Genomic DNA, 21,547 nt, shown 5'->3' on the forward strand with positions numbered 1-21,547 from the left:
ATTATCTGTGTGATTTGTAAAGACAAAAAGCAAAGGCACTGATAGTATAGAGGTCCCTAATTAAAATATAGAGGACTCTCAGTAATGTTAGATAAAATACTATGTATATATTTCCAGGTTACTGGAAATAGTTGCGTATTTTCTTGGCTGCACTTTATGCCTCCTTCATAGTGGAACCAGCACCGTAGACAGGTAGGGGAAAATGTGAATGGACAAAGTTGTAGATAACGCCAGCAACACCACTGTTCATGTACAGATGTTTTGTTTTCACCTAAGGCAATCAGCCTGTGCAACTGTGCTCTGTAGGATGAACCAAGAGGTTATCCTGCCAATACAGTTTCCCAAACAGAGAAGATTTCCCTCCACTAGTTCATATTATTCTTTTTTTTAATTGTATTTCACAGAAGTCACTACACATTCTATAGCACCCTTTGCCAGATTACATTTTACCTGAAGTTGGCCGTGACACACCACAACAGAATTACTTTCCTTTCCTACGTTCAGGAGGTTAAACATTCAGGAGTTTAAAACTCATTAATAAAGGTAAAGTCACCATTGTTCCAGATAACCATAGGCTGGTGGTGATTTAACCTGAGCATTGCCACACCTCAGGTGAAGAGCAAGGTTGAGAAGTTCATGAATAACCTCAGCCGGCACGAAAACTGAACCCACGCTGCTAGCGTTGCTCTGTATCATGAATGAGCCATCTTGTCAACTGAGCTAAACCGTCTCCCCAAATAACACCATTAGTGGTGGCAAAAAGATTACAAAATTATTGACTCTCATTTTGACATAGATAAACACAATCCAATTCAAGGAAAGAGACATGGTTTTCATAGAATTTCTTGCAGATTTGCAATATTAAAGTGCAAATTGTAGGAAACGTAAATTCTCTCCATTGGAATCAGTTATTTTTTAATGAAAATCTTACATAAAAACTGAGGAACTATTCAAGACTATTGCCCAGATTTTGTTGCTGGATAAATGTAATGCTTCACATTTCTCAGGGAATGAGTAAAATTGCTGTGGTTTTCGAGCCACCAATTCAGATCATCAAGTCAACACCAATGATGAATGGATACGCTTTGTGTTACACTGATTAAGAGTAAATGAAGCTGATAATGAGGTGGCAGAACAATGAGGAAATTGCTCACTTCCAATTTTCAAAAACAAACTGCAGCATTAACTTCGAGCAGTATTCCCTATTAATTGACAGAACCACGTAAAAAATACTCTCAAAGAAATCTTACACTCTGATAACGTATGGAGCAGGAACTGCACACTAACAGAATGATGAAGGGAGAATGTGTCGGTGTTCAGGACTCTATGAATATCTATCTGCCTGTAATTGAAAGGCAGTGCTTGAAGCTTTACAGTGGGAAGATCTTGAGTTAGTCACATTGGGATTTCTGGATGTGAAAATAAGTTATTTCTCCTGCAGTTTCAGATGTATTTTTGAAAGCAGTCTACAAAGTCAGTGGTGCATTCCATTGGGCACTTTTGCTTTCAATCAGATGTGAGTCAGCCCACCTTTTTCAAAATGTTGGGTAAGTAAACCACATGAGGACTGCTAACAAAAAAGATAGGCACACTATAAGGGTTGGAGCTCCACAGTTATAGAGCACCATAACATCTTGCAAGAAAATATGACGAGTAGGCGAGCGGAAACCAGTGGCAAAAATAATTCACTTGCTGTATATAAATAACTGGTCATTTCTTTTAAACCTGTTGAGTCACCAATTTCCTTTATCTACTTGCTCATAATTGCCAGCAATTCCACTGCAGAAGTCGGTGAAAGCATCAGCTAAAAAGCTATGCAGTATTTCCTCAAAATTATGTGGTGTTTTAGCTGCAGCAGCTCTTGAGGCTGTCTTGAATTTTCCCATGAGACCGTTTGCTGCCTGGGGATATCTTAACTATCAGCTTTCTTGAGCTGTGTGGAGGAGGGTGATGAATTAAACTGCATTAAGTTTAAGTTTATTTATTCGTGTCACAAGTAGGCTTACATTAACACTGCAATGAAGTTACTGTGAAAATCCCCCAGTCACCACACTCCGGCGCCTGTTTGGGTACACGGAGGGAAAATTTAGCATGGCCAGTACACCTAACCAAAACGTATTTCAGACTGTGGAAGAAAACCGGAGCACCCGGAAGAAACCCACGCAGACTCACGGAGAATGTGCAGACTCCACACAGACAGTGATATTGTGACAAATGTCCCAGATCAGTTTGTTTGTGTATGTGTGTGTCTTCTGTCTGTTACAGGTTATTTTACAGTGAATGAGGCTAAGTTAGATAATTACCTTCATTTCTCCCTTTGTTACTTCTCCCTTTTGCTGCAAAGCTTCTGTTACCAGTGGCGGATTCTGTTATCACCGGCAGATTCAAGTGACCCATTCTATGATCACTGGCAACTTTTGCTAGTAGCACTGGCAGATAATGTTATCTCGTAACTTCTGTCGTCACTGGCACATTCTGTTGTCACTGACTTGTGGTCAAATTAGCAGTTTTTCAGTCATCTCTAGCAGTTTCTATAGTCACTGGCAGTTTATGTGTAATCACTGGCAGTTTCTGTAATCACTGGTACATTTTGTTATTACCAACAGATTTTATTATCATTGATATATACTATTATTTATAGAAGTTCCTGTTATTCCTGGCAGGTACTACTATTACCGACAGACATGGAAAATGTGCTGGTAACTTTTTATTGAAGAATTGATCAAAGAGGCTGAGTTTTTTTATGACTTTGATTCAGGTTGGCATGCTTCTATTTTGCAGATAAGTTTCCCTTCAGCAGTTGGTGATATTAATCCATCTCTTACTGGCTGGCTGTTATGTCTGTCTCTTCATGTATAGACTTCTTTTTTCATGAGGTAATGCCCTCGGGCTGTGACTGATTTGTCTGCTTCTTGTTTTTGTCCTTAGCCATGGGTTCCTTGTGGACCTGACACTCTGAAAGGTTCAATGTGAGCACAGACACAGTGGGCCGAACGACCTTTTCCTGTGCTGCAACAGGTTGGTTAAGCTGCTGGAGTCGAAAAGGTCGTCTGATTGTAACTGATCATAAAACTCATAAATGTGGGACCTATCTTGGCCAATAAACAAATTGTGACATTTCTTTCATTTCGGGTGGTTTAAACTTTAAATACCATGCAATTTATTTCCCTTGCTATAATATATTTCAAAATTGGCACGCAAAGAGTGTGCTTATCAACACATGTATGATCCATAGTCTTAAAATGTTGTTTGTTTTTAATTCACCAGAATTTTTAAGCAGCAAAGATTTTGATCCCAACCACTCCCTTTCCTGCCTCTAGTCTGACAAGAAATACAATTTTTGGGATGATGACTTCCCTTCATTTGTGCCTGAAGCCAGCAAACACTTAACAATTAGTTTGGCATCATTAATTGATTGATTTATTATTGTCACATGTATTGGGATAAAGTGAAAAGTATTGTTTCTTGCGAGCTGTTACAGACAAAAACATATCATTCATAGAACACATAGAGGAGAAGGAAAGGAGCAGGTGCAGAATGTATTGTTGCAGTTACCAATAAGGTGAAGAGAAAGATCAGCTTAATGTGTGATAGAACCATTCAAAAGTCTGATGGCCTCAGGGAAGAAGCTGTTCTTGAGTTGATTGGTACATGTTTTCAGACTTCTGTATCTTTTTCCCGATGGAAGAAGGTAGAAGAGAGTATGTCCTGGGTGCGTGGGGATCCTTGATTATGCTGGCTGCTTTTCTGAGGCAGCTGGAAGTGTAGATGCAGTCAATGGACGGGAGGTTGGTTTGCGTGATGGACTGGACTACATTCACAATCCTTTGTAATTTCTTGCGGTCTTGGGCAGAGCATGAGCCATACCAAGCTGTGATACAGCTGGAAAGGATGCTTCCTATGGTGCACCTGTAGAAATTGGTGAGACAGCCACTATCTTTTGATTTTCGAGACTATTACTAGTGTTGCAATTTGACTTGTGCTGAGAAGATTGCTCAATGGACTTGCACATTTGTCTTATTTTTAAAGCTTCATGTACCAGCGGATTTACAAGCTCAACTACAAAATATGATTCGCTCACCTTTCCAATGAGCAGTTCTTTAAACCTATCGCCAGCAGATATGATGCTGGAACTGAATGCAAAGTTCAAAATATTTATTTCCAGGTTGTTAACCTGACAATGTTAAATTTATCAATGGTTGGTTCACCATTCTTCCAGCGATGGAACTCACCATTCTGTCACAGTGACAGAAAGGTCAGTGAATATATTTGAAGTAAAGGTTAATGATTGATCAGAGATAAAGCTGGTTCACATTAGGTGAACTAAAACAGTAGAAATTAACTACATTTAAAACATGGCACCAATAAAAATTCCACAGGGATCCCTAACACAATATAAAAAATACATTCACAGCTCCACCTTCCTACCTACCTGGGGGGAGAAGGAAACAAATTTGTACTTGTAGGATATTTTTCTTCTACTGTTAAGTAACATATAAGCCAACAATTGTTTTTAACCACAGAAGTATCTGACAAACTCAGTGAATACTCCCGAAGTGCCATTAAGAACAACATAAGGAAACCAGGTGATTGCAGAGTGTATCTACTGGTCTTTGTTCTTTGACAACATTTGGGACTCTGATGGGATAAATGCCACAAGGGTCCTATCAGAAATGAGTTTGGACAGTCTTAGTCCATACGTACTGTGCATATACGTCAGTTGTAAATCTGATGTTTTGTGCATATAATCCCTGTGGTGCAGAAGGAGACCAGCTGGCCCATCAAGTCTGCACTGACTCTCTGACAGAGAATCTTATCCAGGCCCTCCCACTCCCCTGCCCTATTCCTGTAACCCCACATATTTACCTCACTAATCCTCCTAACCTCCACATCTTGGGATGTGAGGGGCAATTTAGCATAGTCAATCCAACTAGCCCGCATAACTTTGGACTGTGGGAGGAAATTGGAGCACCCGGAGGAAACCCATGCAGACATGGGGAGAATGTGCAAACTCCACACTGACAGTCACCTAAGGCCAGAATCGGACCTGGGTCCCTGGCACCGGGAGGCAGCAGTGCTAACCACTGAGCCACTCTTCACCGTCTAGTGTTGGTGAAGAAGGCATCTATCACCTGGGTGATGCACTGGGGTGCAGCTACCTGTGAGATGCTGCAGAGATTAGCACTGTCCATGGCACAGGTGTCTATGACCATCTGCCTACAGAGTCACAGTCTTCTTCAGCACTGATGCTCAATCATCTCCAGGTATCTTCACTTCTGTATGCGGATCCTTTGCTCAGAGGACTGTCTGTCTCTCCTCCATCCCCCTTCTACCTTTCCTGTGGCCTCCTGAAGCCTGGTCAGCTTTGCCTGTCCTGTCGAGATTGCTGTTCTTTAGCTTCAATGGCCTTCATTTCTGAGGGTGAAACATCCATTTGCAGCTGCATACTTCCTGGTGCTCAGGTGGAGTCCAAACAGTCTTGTCCATTGCTCCAATGCCCACATGATGCCAGGAGGGTGATGACCCTCTGAACTGGCAAAATTCTGATTTTTTAAATTCTTTCATGGGTTGTGTGCATCACTGGCAAAATCAGTATTGTTGCCCGTCCCAAATTGGCCTATTGACTGGCTTGCTAGGCCATTTCAAAGGGAAGATAAGAGTCAGCCACAGTACTGTGGGCCTGGAGACCAGGTAAGGATGGCAGGTTTCCTTGCTGAGGGACATCAGTGAACAAGATGTGCTTTTAGGACAATCAATGATAGGTGCCATGGTCACCATTACTGAGACTAGCTTCATATTCCAGATTTAATAACTGAATTTCAATTCCATCAGCTGCCATGTTGGGATTTGAGCCCATGTCCCCAGGGCATTTGCCTGGACCTCTGGATTACTAGTGCAGCAACATTACCACTATGTCCATATGCTAGTTTATCCCCTGACCAGTGGTGGACTTCTGCCATCTTAAATTAAAATATGCAAGCTCTTTAACTTATAAAAAACATGGACATGCCCCAGACATGTTCCTTGCCTGCCTTCAGCTGGTGTGAGGCATGCACCAGTTGCCCCCAGGAAGATTCAGATGGTTTGCCAAGGTGTCTTTTAGCAAGCCCTCAACTAACTTTTATTGGCCTGTTAAGATGTGCAGGCAAGTTTGGAAGCCTGCACTCATAACACCCCCACCCCCGCCCTCACCCCTTCAACCCTCACAAAGATTGAAGAAACCGCAAACAGAGGCTGGTCATTATGCCACATGACATCGCTGTCATTTTATTTTAAACCATCCATCTCCTTTCCCGCTTGAATCATTCTGTGAAAATCTGGTCAAATTTTGATGCAAAGCTGAAGTTGCCCTGTATCTTACTTGGGGGACTTTGAAGTAAAAAATTATATTCCTAAAATGGGAAGTATTAATTCTACAGTACAAATGTCTTTGATAAATCCAAACAGTTTACATGAAAAATATGGAAAAAAAAAGATTAGTCAGCCAAGGACAACCTTGACAAAATTATCATTTGAGCATCAGTCAGCACTGTGACGAGACCAAGGTCAGAGTCCACAAGAGCTTTCTGTCAGCTTTTCGTGATCCCTTTTTATGACTCTTTTGTGTATGAACGCTATGATGTTGGATGTGAAAGTCACAAAGATTTCAAATAATGGTCATTGTTCAGCAAATGATCCCAGACACCTCTCAAACCCATAACCAAGGAGGGTTCGCATGGGAACACCACCGTCTCCTAATTCATCTCCAAGTCACACACCATCCTGATTTGAAAATACATCGCCATTCCTTCATTGTTCCTGGGTCAAAACCATAAAAGCCTCTTCTGAACAGCACCATGGAAGTACCTTCAGAATATGGACTGCCACAGCTCATAAAGTTGGATCTCCCGATCACCACCTCGAGGGCAAGTAGGGATGCATAATAAATGCCCACATCTCATGATCAAGTTTAAATAAACTGTCCCTGCTGACTCTGTGACTATGGAAGTCATTGAAGTTAAGTTCAGTTCTGCCATTCCTTATGCATTTTCAAACAGGAATCATAGGTGGTGAACAGGAGTGGGAAGGATGACTGATATTTTTTGCCTCCTCGGCTCTGGGGTACTGAGATTAATTCACGTGGATTTACAGCCATTGAACTGGGACTGCAGTAGGTCGGTATGGCTCATTTTCCAGTGTTTTCACCAATTGGACCATCATGGAGGGACTATTTGTTTACCTTATTGTCTTTTATTAGATCACAGACTGAGGGAAGAAAGCAATGCAGAAAGTATTAGCAACATGACATCTTGATACATGATCCGCACAAGTAACGATTGACTCTCAAACCCAACCGGAAGTAAAAGGTTAAAATTATTTTCAAACAAATGAAATATTTTACCAGGAAGTACTAAATACAAAGAAGCAGGCTGCCAAATGTACTTGTTTGCTGCAGCATGAATTTTATATGCCCTGAGTATTGAGTAACAGTTGTTCTTTGGCAATCGATGGACCAGAATATTTGGACAGCTTATTGGAATAGATTGGAATGGATCACTCGTAGAGGCTGGAGAAATCTACTGTCTTCCCATTATTTATTAAAACATGTAGCGAATGTGCATCTTCCAACATCTTGTTCATAAACAATTCCTCCTTTTCATCTACCACATTTGCCTCAATTCTGCCTCAGAACATTCACAACAAATTGCTCATCATACTGTGACAAAATTTCTCAAGCAGGATTAGTTGGAGCTGTCCATTTGACTTCAAAATCAGGAACCCAATTCTTGCTAATATATTTTTGTGAGGAGACAGCAAAGGGAAGAGACTGCTTTTAAGATATGAGCAATTATTCATCATTTTTAATCACTAATTTCTACCATTCATCATGGTGCTTGTTTCTGAGTTCTAGTTCCTGTGAAAGCAGCTGCAATACTCATTTAATAGAAGAGCTCAGTTACTTTGGTTAAGCCTCTCCAATTTAGTTTGGGTGATTTATAAATGTCAACAGGATCTTCAGGGTTGATTTCCATCTTCAACTTCCTCCAGATCATCTGCTACTTTATTTAATGTCAGTTGCAATGTGAACAGATTAAATCGGTCACACACACTATTACAACTGCCTTGTGGAGGAGGATGCTATTGACAGTTGGAAGAAGAGTTATGATAATATTCACTAATCCCTCCAAGCTAGTTCCACTGCTGGTACCCAGCACTTGCTGTTCAGTCAAAAAGAATTAAAATAACCAAAGTAAGCAGGAAAAAAAATGTTTCAGTTAACATGGGCCATCATATGTTCTGCCCTGAGCTTTCTGGGCTGAGACATGACTAAAGGATACAGTTTAATTAATTATTTTACAGGATATAGGTGTTGCTGGCTGGGTCAGCATTTATTGCACATTTTAAATTGCCCTATCACCACTTTCTTGAACTGCTGCAGTCCATGTGGTGTAAGTACACCTGTGTGCTGTTAGGAAGGGAGTTCCATGCAGGATTTTAACCCAGTAAAGGTGTGTGGCTTGTAAGGGAACTTGCAGGAGGCAGTGTTGCCGTGCATCTGCTGCCCTTGTCTTTCTCGGTGGTAGATGTCATGGGTTTGAAAGGTACTGTTGAAGGAGCCTTGGTGAATTGCTGCAGTGTATCTTGTAGATGGTACACACTGCTGCTACTGAGAATCAGTAATGGAGGTAGTGAATGTTTAAGGTGGTGGGTAGGGTACTAATCAAGTGGATCCTGGATGGTGTTGAGCTTCTTTAGTGCTGTTGGAGCTGAACTTACTCAGGCAACTTACACTCCCAACTTGTACCTTGTAGATGGTTTACGAGCTTTGGGAAGTCAGGAGGTGAATTACTCATTGCAGAATTCCCAGCCGCTAACCTGCCAGTATTTGTATTGTTCGTTCAGTTCAGTTTTTGGTCAGTGGTAACCCCCCAGGATGTTAATAGTTCACCTGAATCATAGAATGGTACAACACAGAAACAGATTATCAAACCTTCACTGCAGTGTTCCTCTATAACTGTTCCCCGTCCAGGTGGGGGTGGGAAGCCAATTATTATCTCATCACATTTCTTAATTGTATATACTGTTTAGTATTTATCTTAATTTTCTTTCAAAGGAATTTATGAAATTGCTTCAATAATAGTTTGTAGCAGAGAATTTTACATTCCAACCATGCTCTGAATGAGGAAAGGGACTTGGCCTATCTCAGTGAATCAATCCCAAAAGACCTATATATAGACTTACCTCCTATTGCAACATCCAATTATTTCCTAAACTGTGTGATCAAATCTTCCTCAGACTTACGAAAAGAAAGGACTTGAATTTATATTGTATCTTTCATAAGCTCCAGGTATTCAAAGCACAGTACAGTCAGTGGAGTACTTTTAAAAAGTAGTCACAGTAGCAATGTAGGAGACCCAGCAGCCAATTTGCACACAAACCCCCCGAGGCAGTAATGTGATAATGGCCAGACAATCAATTTTAATTATGTTGATTGAGAGGTAAATATCCGATAGAATACCAAGGATAATTCCCCTGTTCTTCTTCAAAAATAGTGGAATCCATTCCATCTACCTGAGAGAGCAGGCCGGGCCATTGGTTTAATGTCTCCCCTGAAAATTGACACCTCTAACAATGATGCATTCCCTCAGTAATACACTGGAGTGTCAATCTAGAATTTTGTGCTCAATTCTTGGAGTGGAACTTGCATCCACAGTTGATGAGACCAACTGAGCCACAACTGTCCTGTTCGGTTGTTCCGAGTTGCCTATGCATTCTGTTTGGTTGTTGATTGCTGTTATGTAATGGCTGGACATGATGGGCTGGATGTAGTGGAGTTGCTGGAGCAGGTATGGTGGCAGGAGGGCTGGAAACATTGTGTGGGTGTATTGGCATGGATTCTTAACGCATGGAAAACTGTCCTCAGTTAAGGTGGGGAGCAATTCTTATTAAGCATTAACAAACCAGTGAAATCCAATTATCCTTAAGCCCAGCAGAATTTAATGGTAGCTCAGGGATTCACCCGAACTCTCACAGCTTTTTGTTTTGACGTTTTACGTTTCCTTTGAGATTCTGTTTACTTTAATACTTCAGGGGGTTGCCTTTTAATTTATCCCTGAATTTGTTGATTTAGTTTCTTCGTTACCCAAAAGAAGAACAGTGTTCCTGTGCCTCCCAAAGGCTGCCCAGCAAACCCTATTCAGGATTCGCCTGTAGCCTTATAGCTGGCAGGGTGGATCCCTTGTTTCAGGACCTGACATTGGGAAGGTCCACCCCCTGCTCCTTTCTCTGATTCCACTGTACCACAATCCACATCCTGCTCTCACTCGTCTGTGTCCTGGGCTCCAATGCCAATTTTGAGATGGGCCTTGGAGCATTGCCAGCATTGTTGCTGGCGGTGAAAGTCATGTGGGTGGTGCAATGATGGGCAGACACATCATTGCGATGGGCCTTCCCTCCAGAAGCAACAGCAGCTTCCAACCAGTTCTCCGACCAGTGATAGGGACCCATGTGTCATTGGAATAAAATCCAGCCTGGTGTGCGGTGAATCTATTGACATAAATGGGTCTCTTTCAAATTCATCCTCTGCATTTTCAACATATTGAAAGAGTCTGTGTGTAATCCATTTCTTTCGGCCTATTATATTTGTCTATGTTGAACTTCCATTGCCGTTCTTCTGCCAATATTTTACCTTTCTGAGCTCTCTTTATCAAATCATTGCCTTTTCTTGTTTGACATCAGCTGACTACTCTACGCCCTTAATAATCTTGAAGACCTCTATCTGTCAACCCTCAATTTGTTATAGTCTGAACATAAACAATTTTAACTTATGAAGTCTTCCTTCAAACTCTAATCCCTCATCCTTGATAAAAATCAAGGCTGACTCTCCAGTGCTGTACTGACAGAACCCTGCACCATTGGAGATGAAGTCTTTCAGATGAGATGTTGAACCGAGGCCCCATCTGCTATCCCAGATGGATGTAAAAGATGTCACAGCACCATCTGAAGAAGAATAGAGGGGGTTCTGCATGATGACCTGGTAAACTTGTATCTCTGCACCAGCAGCATAAAAACAGATTATCTAGCTATTAACTCAGTGCTGTTTGTGGGACTTTGCACAGATTCTCTGCCCAGTTTCCTGTGTAGCAACAGTGACTATGCTTCAATAAAGTACTTCATTGTAAAGAGCTTTGATCAGATCAAGAAGGGTATAGCATAAATGCTAATCTTTGTTATTTCAAACATTTTAGTCCAGTATATTAAGCACCACAGCTGAAATGCATAACAGACATTACACCCAGAGTTCTTTCTTAAGAAAAAATAACACACAGGAGCAGCCTTATTAGGTACAATAGTTATTCAGTTGGCAGTGATAGGTCTTTGCACAGTAACTTTAAGAACTAGACACACATTTTTCATAGTCTGAGATCTTTCATTCCAACGTAATTTAAATTACAGTCCTTCTCCTTCAGTGATTTAGTCTGTTGGATTGAGTCCTTTTTCATTTGCAAACCAAATGCCTGCACCCACTGACCTTGATGTTGCAATGGTCAATTCACATTGTTACATTAATTTTATTATTTATTATGCTATGATTGGGAAATTGTCATCCATCTAGTCAGACTATAATGGTCATCATAACAATTTCAGATCAACATGCTTGTTGATTAAGACCATGTATTATTGTATAGGATTGACCAACAGTTAGAAGTTAAGATGTCTCTACCACTTCCATCCTCTTCTGAAAGTTAGTGGAAAGCCATATTGACACTATTGCAGGAATTTAACTCAGCTTTGCTGGTAGCAAGAAGTTCATGACTGGCTAAGAGTACGGGAGTAAATTATATGGAAACTCTGTAAATTATGGTGGTGTTCCCAAAACTCACCAAGCAATGATCCAGCAGATAGCTGCAGCTGTACACCCCTGTGCTTTTACTGCTCACTAGCATGACTGTGCCTGTTGATCTACAAGCCACCCACTAGTGCTCACACACTGTCAAGTTACAAGTGGTTAGTATGCACCCTATTCTATGAAAGCAATAATTGACAATCTGATGTACCTTAAAAACAGCTACAATAAAGTAATTAACAAATTACTCGGTCATAGAAGACAGAATGTAGCAGTGGAAGGGTGCGTTTCTGAATGGAGGGCTGTGACAAGTGACGTTCCTCAAGGATCAGGAGTGGCACCTTTGCTGTTTGTAATATATATGAATGATTTAGAGGAAAATGTAATTGGTTTGATGAGTAAGTTTGCAGATGACACAAAGGTTGGTGGATTTGCAGATAGCAATGAGGGCCATCAGAGGATGCAGTAGGATATAGATCAGTTGGAGACTTGGTCGGAGAGATGGCAGATGGAGTTTCATCCAGACAAATGTGAGCTAATGCATTTTAGAAGGTCGAATACAGATAAGAAATATACAGTAACTGGCAGAGCCCTTGAGAGTATTGATAGGCAGAGGGATCTGGGTGTACAGGTACACAGGTCACTGAAAGTGGCAACGCAAATGGAGAAGGTAGTCAAGAAGGCATACGGCATGTTTGTCTTCATCGTCCAGGGCATTGAGTTTAAAAATTGGCAAGTCATGTTGCAGCTTTATAGAACCTTAGTTAGGCCGCACTTGGGATATAGTGTTCAATTCTGGTCGCCACATTACCAGAAAGATGTGGAGGCTTTGGAGAAGGTACAGAAAAGATTTACCAGGATGTTGCCTGGTATGGAGGGCATTAGCTATGAGGAGAGGTTGAAGAAACTTGGTTTGTTCTCACTGGAACGACGGAGGTTGAGGGGCAACCTGATAGAAATCTACAAGATTATGAGGGGCATGAACAGAGTGGATAGTCAGAAGCTTTTTTCCATCGTGGAAGAATCAATTTCTAGGGGACATAGGTTTAAGGTGCGAGGGGCAAGGTTTAAAGGAGATGTACGAGGCAAGTTTTTTTACACAAAGGGTGGTGGGTGCCTGGAATTCACTCCCAGGGGAGGTAGTGGAAGCAGATACGATAGTGACTTTTAAGGGGCGTTTTGACAAATACATGAATAGGATGGGATTGGAGGGATATGGTCCACGGAAGCGTCGGGGGTTTAGTTCAGTCAGGCAGCATGGTCAGTGCAGACTAGGAGGGCTGAAGGGCCTGTTACTGTGCTGTAATTTTCTTTGTTCTTTGTTCAAAAGAGCCTGATGCACAGACTAGTTATTTTCACTACACTCCCGTACTGCAGTGAGACCCAGATTGTGTATCAGCAATTCATAAGAGTGCCAGAGAAATTCCATTAGCACTGCCTCCACCGCATCCTCCAGAGTCAATGGGAGGATCATTGAACAAATGTTAGTGTCCTCCTTGAACCCAGCTCCACAAGCATTCAAGCAAAACTCCAATAAAATCAACTTTGATGGGCTGGGCGCCATGTCTGTATGGCAGAAAACTGTCTCCCTCACCAGTACCTTTTTTCTCCACTCCAAAAAGACCAAAGTTCCAAGGGAGGACAGAGAGAATGCTTCAAATGCACCCTAAAGACCTTATTGAAGTGTGATGATATTGACATTAATGTTTGGGGGAAACTTGCTACCAATTGTTCAGAATGGCAACAACTTGATCATCAACCTGCAGCATTTCTTGAGTCACAACGTATTAATGATGAGGCAGGATGGTGGCAGCGAAAGAAAGAAAAGGAAACAAATCCTGTTCTCCATATCCCACGACCTCGTGGGATGTTCTGCCCTATGTGCCCAACAACCTGGGGCTCGAGAATGAGCCTGTTCAGTCACTGAAGACCTATGACAGAAATTTGCGAGCAAGTATATGCCATGATTCAACGAACAGCCAATAACAACCTTGCTGTTCGTTGCAATCATTGTTAAGAACATAGGGCAAGAGTAGGCCATTTACCCTCTAAAGCCTGACTGATCTGGAACCTAACTCAATATACCCACCTTTGCCTATATACCTTAACTGGTCAACTAACCCCTTCTCATGTACACAAGTGCTATGTCTTCTTACAGAATATTATTGGTCAGTTGACAGATATTGCGAAGTTCCATTTCACTTTTCTCATATTTAGGACTCTGTTCATTCGCATTTTGGCTTGTTTTATAGCATTTTAAAAGGTCATTCTTGGGTTTTGAGCACGCTGACAAGATCAGCATTCTAACCTCTGCAAGGGCATCACAGTATTCCAGGAGTGGTAACCAAAGCACGTGACTTCAACCACTTTACACTCTAGCTCCCTAGATATAAAGACTAACATCTGCTTTGATTATTTTCTGTCTCTTTCAAGTCTCTTTACTGTTTCTTGCTTTTCACCATCTAGAAAGCACCCTGTTCTATCCATTTCAGGTCCAAAGTGAACAACCTCTTGTTTACGTACATTGAAATCTATTTACTATAGTTTTTTTTTCCCTATTCATTTAATCTTGGCAAAATCTCTTTGTAATGTTATGCTTCCATCTGCACTACTTATAATGCTGCCTATCTTTGAGTCATCTATAAATGAGCATATATTGCTTTCTATCCCATCATTTAAGTCATTATTAAATTTGGTGAATAGTTGAGGTCCCAACACAGATCATCAATTAAGAGTATCCTTATCCTCTGTCTCTTTCTCCTCATGATGTGGAGATGCCGGCGTTGGACTGGGGTAAACACAGTAAGAGTTTTAACAACACCAGGTTAAAGGTTAAATCTTTAACCTGGTGTTGTTAAAACTCTTACTGTCTTTCTCCTCAGTCAGTTATCTAATCAGGGCATCCTCTCACTTCAAGGGAGATAATTGAAGATGATTTGATTCTTTTAGTCCAGGAAGCCACTTGTGGAAGGAGCTACTTTTTATACACTTTTATATGCATTTATTTAATCAAGCACCTCTTAACCCAACATTCACAGTTTAAGTCAGTGTATATTTATAGAGGCACCAGTGAATTCATTCAAGGCAGAGCTTGCATTTGTTGCCTGTCAATAATTGCTTTGAACTGAACATTTCAGAGGGCAATCGGTTTCAACCACATTGCTGTGGGTCTGGAGTCACATGTGAGCCAGACCAGGTAAGGGCAACAGATTTCCTTCCTTAAAGGGCATTAGTGAACCAAATGAATTTTTACAACAATTAATTATAATTTCATGGTCACCATTACTGAGACTAGCTTTATGCAGTATTCCAGGTTATTAATTGAATTTAAATTCCACCAGTTGCTATGGTGGGATTTGAACCCATGTTCCCAAAGCAATAACCGCAATCTCTGGATTACTAGTCTAGTGACATTACCACCATGCCACCATCTCCCCAAATTCCTACCGCCTACCTGCAATGAACATAACTAAGGTACAATTAACAATATTACAGTTTTTAGGATTTTAAAGGAATTAGATCATTATCATTATCACCATCCTGGGAGTTACCATTGACCCAAAACTGAACTCGCCTAGCCATATAAATACTGTGGCTACAAGAGCAAGTCAGAGGCTAGGGTTCTGCAGCGAGTAATTTATCTCCTGACTCCCCAAAGCCTGTCCAACATCTACGATGCTCAAGTCATGAGTGTAATGGAATACTGCCTGGAAGAGTGCAGCTCCAACAGTGCTGAAGAAACTCAACACTATCCAGGACACAGCAGCCCAGTTGATTGGCATCCAATCCACCACTTTAAACATTCACCCCCTCCAACTTCGACGCACAGTGGCATTAATGTGTACCATCTACAAGATGCACTGCAGCAACTTACCAAGGCTCCTTCAAGAGGACTTTCCAAACCCACAACCTCCACCATCTGGAAGGGCAAGGCCAACTGATGCACGGGAACATCATCGCCTGAAAGATTGCCTCCAAGCTATCGACCAATCCGGATTTGGAACTATGTCGCAGTTCCTTCAATATCGGTGGATCAAAATTCTGGAACTCCCTCCCTAACATCACTGTGAGTCTACCTAAAGGTGGTGCACCATTACCTCCCTAAGGATAATTAGGGATGGGCAAGAAATGCTAGCCAACGATGTCACGTGAAATTGGAGAATAAAAAATTTACAAGCTAATTCACCTTGTCCAGGACAGTGCTTCTAATGCCTGCCCATAGGTTTCTCCATATGGGTAATATTGAGAAGAATTTTTACAGCACAGAAGGTAACCATTCAGCCCATTGTGTCTGTGCTAGTTCTCCAAAGGACCAACTTACCTAGAGTCACACCCCCGCTCTATCTATTCAGTAAGCCATCTGTCATAATGAAGCACTTTCAAATCTTCAATGACAGCAAGCAGAATTGTCTGTTGGAGAATTCACTAGTTCTAATATGCCAGGCTGAGATTCCAGACCTCTAATCTTTTCTTATTATTGTTCAGAAGGATAATGGTATTTTCCTATTGTTTAGCTAAGTACAATGTAACTTCTAACATCAAACATAATTTGCTTTTCCCTGCTCCTCTTTTTCCAAGGTGATATTTTTTGCTTTCCATCTTTTAAAGCCCTGGAGCTCACAGAACAGAGTTTGGTACCAAATTGAGGGCAGTCTGCAGCTGTGAACCTACATCTACCGAATCATAATTCATTTCACTCATGATCTTTAATAATAACAAGGGAGCCTTCATTTTCTGAACCGCTTCCTGAGTTGTATTCTTTTATTCACCTTGCAGGTTTAATCTTCGCATTACAATAGCAACTAGGGTTGCTGATGAACAGCCAGATATTTGACAGCATCAGTAATGTTGTTTAAGCAGGGAAATTATTTAGAGCAGAAGGTTGGAAATATAAGCAATATGTGTAATGCCTCTCTGACAAAAGTGAAGATTTTTTGTCAAAGATTTGGCATGAAATTGGCCTTTCTTTTATCATTCTGTCACTGTGTTCATGAGATTAAAAATCAGCTTCACTGAAAATGTCCATTTCCAAGTTTAACCAGGTGCAGATGTTCCAGAATTAGTTGATTTGTGTGTGCTTAATGTTTGGGGGATGGGCCAAGGTAATTCAATTTAAATGCAAACATTTCACAGGATTTCTTCACAAAGGTGTTTGATAGATGATTAATTGTTTTGAACGTAATGTACAGTTATTTTAATTTGCTTGATAGCTGCAACTTTTGTGGAGGTTTTCACAATCAATAGTCTGACCTTGAAGAGAGATAATATAGCCTGATAACTTCAGTAGATGGCGAGTAAAAGAAAAGTACTGCTACAGATGAATATTACTTAATAAATGGGTTGATACCATTGTTAGACCTTAATATTTTATATTTAAGGTGCTAGCTGATTTTCTCAATTACTGGGAAAAAATGTCAAGAGGGCTATTGCAATTATTCACTTCTTTTAAAGGTTGGTGGTGTTTCAGGTGAACTCTGAAATAACCTGAGCAAAGGTCTGGCAAAATGGTGGGAAACTAATCCAGCTGTTTAGAGTTCCCACTGAGTGCCAAGATTTCTGAGATGACCTGGTGAGAATGGAGCCTCCACTCTCCTCTTGAAAGATTATCATTGCCACCTAGACTTACCCAAGTTAACCACTTTTAAAAAATTAATTCATGGGATGTTGCCGTCACTGGTTGGGTCAACATTTATTGCCCATTCCTAATTGCCCCTTGAACTCTGTGGCACAGAGGGCAGTTAAGAGTCAACCAATCTGAAAGATGTGCTGGTTAAGTGCATTGGCCATGCTAAGTTCTCCCTCAGTGTACCCGAATAGGTGCCAGAGTGTGGTGACTAGGGGATTTTCACAGTAACCTCATTGCAGTGTTAATGTAAGCCTACGTGTGACACTAAAAAATAAACTTCAAACATTGCTGTGGATTTGGAGTCACATGTAAGCTGGACCAGGTAAGGATGGCAAATTTCCTTCCCTAAAAGACATCAGGGAACCAGATGGATTTTTATGACAATTGACAATGGTTTCATGGTCATTATTGGACTTTTAATTTTAAAATGTTAATGAATTCAAATTTCACCATCTGCCATGGCAGGATTCGAAGCCAGGTCCCCGGTGCATTACCCTGGATCTCTGGATTACTAGTCCAGTTACAATACCACTATGCCATTGCCTCCCAAACTTTATGGTTGGTGAGAGGTGGATAGTGATCAGGAACACCCAGCTGACCAACTGGCAGAAGTAACGCACACTGAGACCAAGGCAAAAATTGAATGTTCGGACCACAAAGATCATTTTGTCGAGACATCACATGTTTCGTTTCAACTCTTTCCATCTAACCTTATCAGTGTATCCTCTATTCCTTTCTCTCTCATTTTGTATATTTAGCTTCCCCTTAAGTATTACTTCGCTATTCACCTCAACTAGTGCATTAAAGTTTAATATTCTAACAACCGTCTGGTAAAAACGTTTCTTGTGAAATCCCTGCTGGAGATATTCATGACTATCTTAGGGTGGCACTGCGGCACAGTGGTTAGCACTGCTGCCTCACAGCGCCAGGGACCCGGGTTCAATTGTTGCCTCGGGTGACTGTCTGTGTGGAGTTTGCACATTTTCCCCATGTTTGCGTGGGTTTCCTCCGGGTGCTCCAGATTCCTCCCACAGTCCAAAGATGTGCAGGTTAGGTTGATTGCTAAATTGTTCCTAGTGTCACAGGGACTAGCAGGGTAAATACATGGGGTTACGGGCATAGGACCTGGGTGGGATTGTTGTTGTTGATGCAGGGTCAGTGAGCCAAATGGCCTCCTTCTGCACTGTAGGGATTCTATGATCCTACACTATGATAACATTCTCTTATTTAACAAATTAGAGGATATTACCTGTTTCTGGAGAAGCATTTCTGGCACCAGAAGGAAATGATTATCTATATTTTTTTGTTTAAAAAGTGTGACACAGAACTCTGCAGATGTGACAAAGTATGGCATCTAAAGTGTGAAGCCAGAGCTGAGCAGATGTGTCCCAAAAGAGCATATATTATAGTTAACTTGATGTGCTTGTCTGAACTGAGAAGGGAAAAATCAGTAAAGATGTGCATTCTGAAACACATTCAGTGACTCCTGCTGGAAACATGTGTGTGATGGTTAATCTCCATTGCAAAATACAGTCCCTATCTGCAACCACCTCCCCCAAGTCAAATGACTTGCTGACAATCACCATTGAGGCTCACACAAGAAACCTGATCACGTTAGGCACTCCCCAGAGAGTCATACACTAATGTTTAAGAGAGAATGGAAGAGTATTTCTTAAAAGCTAAAGATTAAATAAAATTTGTGAAGCCCGGAATGATCAACAAAATTGAGGTATCATGTTGAACACCCTCATGAAAATGTACACTTCATTTCCAAACATAGCTTAATAAGGCATCTTGTCATGGCAACAGTGCCATTCTAAATTACTCTCTATATGTGCAGCCTGAAGAGAATACCTCCCCAAAACATTTTATTCTCAGCCGTTTCTGGTTACCAGGTCACTGACTCACTTTTGAATTCACCCACTCCATTTTGCTTTGACTAAAATTGATCACTCCTTTCAATATCTCTGAAATCAATGTGCATTAACAGCCCCAGAGGGGAAGGCAAGTGAAATAAATTCACAAGCCTTGCATTTGGGATCGGAGGCCTTAGCAAAAGTATAGGTCTTCACTAGTGTGGTTGTGCCCTCACACAACATAGAATTCTGGTGAGTGATTTATAATGAAAAACTGAGACTGCACTACCTGCATGCATGTCCCCATTTCAATATTTAAATAACCTATTTAAAGGTACATGACAAATTTCATGTCTTCAGGCAAAACATTCTTTTACGCAGTGAGTTGTTGTGATCTGGAATGCATTGCCTAAAAGGGTGGCAGTTTGAATAATACCACGCACAAAAGAATTGTATAAATACTTGAAGGGGAAAAGAAAATTACAGCACTTTGGGAAACAGTAGGGGAGTGGGATTAATTGGACAGCTCCACCACAGAGTCTGCACAACTATGATGGGCTAAATGGGCTCCATCTCATCTGTATCAATCTGTGACTGTATGAAAACTCTGGTCACCCATGATGAACACAAAATTTTGCTTTGCTGAATTAGGTTTCTTAAAGGAGATGCATAAGCAAAATCTAAATGAATGTTGGAAATCTGAAATAAAAATGGAAAAGATTAGAAACATTCCGAACACCATTTGTGCAGAGAGAAATAAAGCTAACATTTCATGTTGATTTTTAAAAAAATTATTCATTCCAGGTATGTGGGAATTGCTGTCTAGACCAGCATTTATTGCTTATCCTTAATTTCCCTTGAGAAGGTGGTAGTGAGCCTGTTCCTGAACCGCTGCAGTCTCTGTGCTGTAGGTACATCCACAGTTCTGTTGGAAGGAAATTCCAGGGTTTTGGTCCCAAGACAGTGAAGGCACTACAAAATATTTCCAAGCCTGGGTGGTGAGTGGCTTGGAGGGGAACTTCCAGTTGGTGGGGTCCTTATGCATCTGCTACCCTTGTTTTCTAGATAGTAGAGGTTGCAGATTTGGATGGGGCTGGTGAAGTAGCCTTGGTGAATTCCTGCAGTGCAGCTTGTATGTGGTGCACATTGCTGCCACTGTGGAGGGAGTGAATGTTTAATGTGGTGAATAGAGTACCAGTCAAGCCACTGTTTTTTTCCTGGATGGTGTTGAGCTTCTTGAGTATTATTGGAGCTGCACTCATCCAGGCAAGTGGACAGTATTCCATCACACTACTGACTTGTACCTTGTAGATGGTAGACAGACATTGGGAAGTCAAGTGGTGAGTTACTCACCACAGGATTCCTAGCCTCTGACCAGCTCTTGTAGCCACAGTATTTATATGGCAGATCCAATTGAGTTAATAGTAACCTTCCAAATGTGATAGTAGGGAGTTCAGTCATATTAATGCCATTGACTGTCAAGAGGAAATGGTTAGATTTTCTCTTGTTGGTGATTGTCATTGCCTAGCATTTGTGTGGTGCTATTGTTGCATGCATTTATTAGCTCAAACCTGGATATTGTGTAGGTCTTGCTGCATGCTGGCATGAACTGCTTCAGTATCTGACGAGTCACGAATGGTGCTGAACATTGTGCAATCATCAGCACACATTCCCACTTCTGACCTATGATGGAGGCAAGGTCATTGATGAAGCAGCTGAAGGTGATTGGGCCAAGGATATTACCCTGAGGAACTCCTGCAGCGAACTCCTGGAACTAAGATAACTGATCTTCAATGACCACAAACATTCTTTGTGCTAGTTATGACTCCAACCAGTGGAGAGTTTCTCCCCGATTCCCATTGACTGCAGTTTTGCTCGGGTTCTTTGGTGATGCAATTGATCAGATGCTGTCTTAATGGCAAGCATAGTCCTGCTTCTTGTGTACAAGACATACCTGGGCAATTTTTCACTTTGCTGGATAGATGACATTTTCTAGCTGTACTGAAACAGCTTGGGGATGGGCACAGTTAGTTACAGAGCACAAGTTTTCAGTACTATTGCCACAATACTGTCAGGGCCTTTTAATGGTCTTCAGCCATTTCTTGATGTCACATGAAATTAATCAAATTTGCTGAAGACTGGCATATGTGACGCTGGGGTCCTCAGAAAGAGGTCAAAATGGATCATCCACTTGACACCTCTGGCTGAAGAAAGTTCACACAGTAAGAGTTTTAACAA

The sequence above is a fragment of the Mustelus asterias genome, chromosome 5 (genome assembly GCF_964213995.1).
Source record: "Mustelus asterias chromosome 5, sMusAst1.hap1.1, whole genome shotgun sequence".
Taxonomy (NCBI): Eukaryota; Metazoa; Chordata; class Chondrichthyes; order Carcharhiniformes; family Triakidae; genus Mustelus; species Mustelus asterias.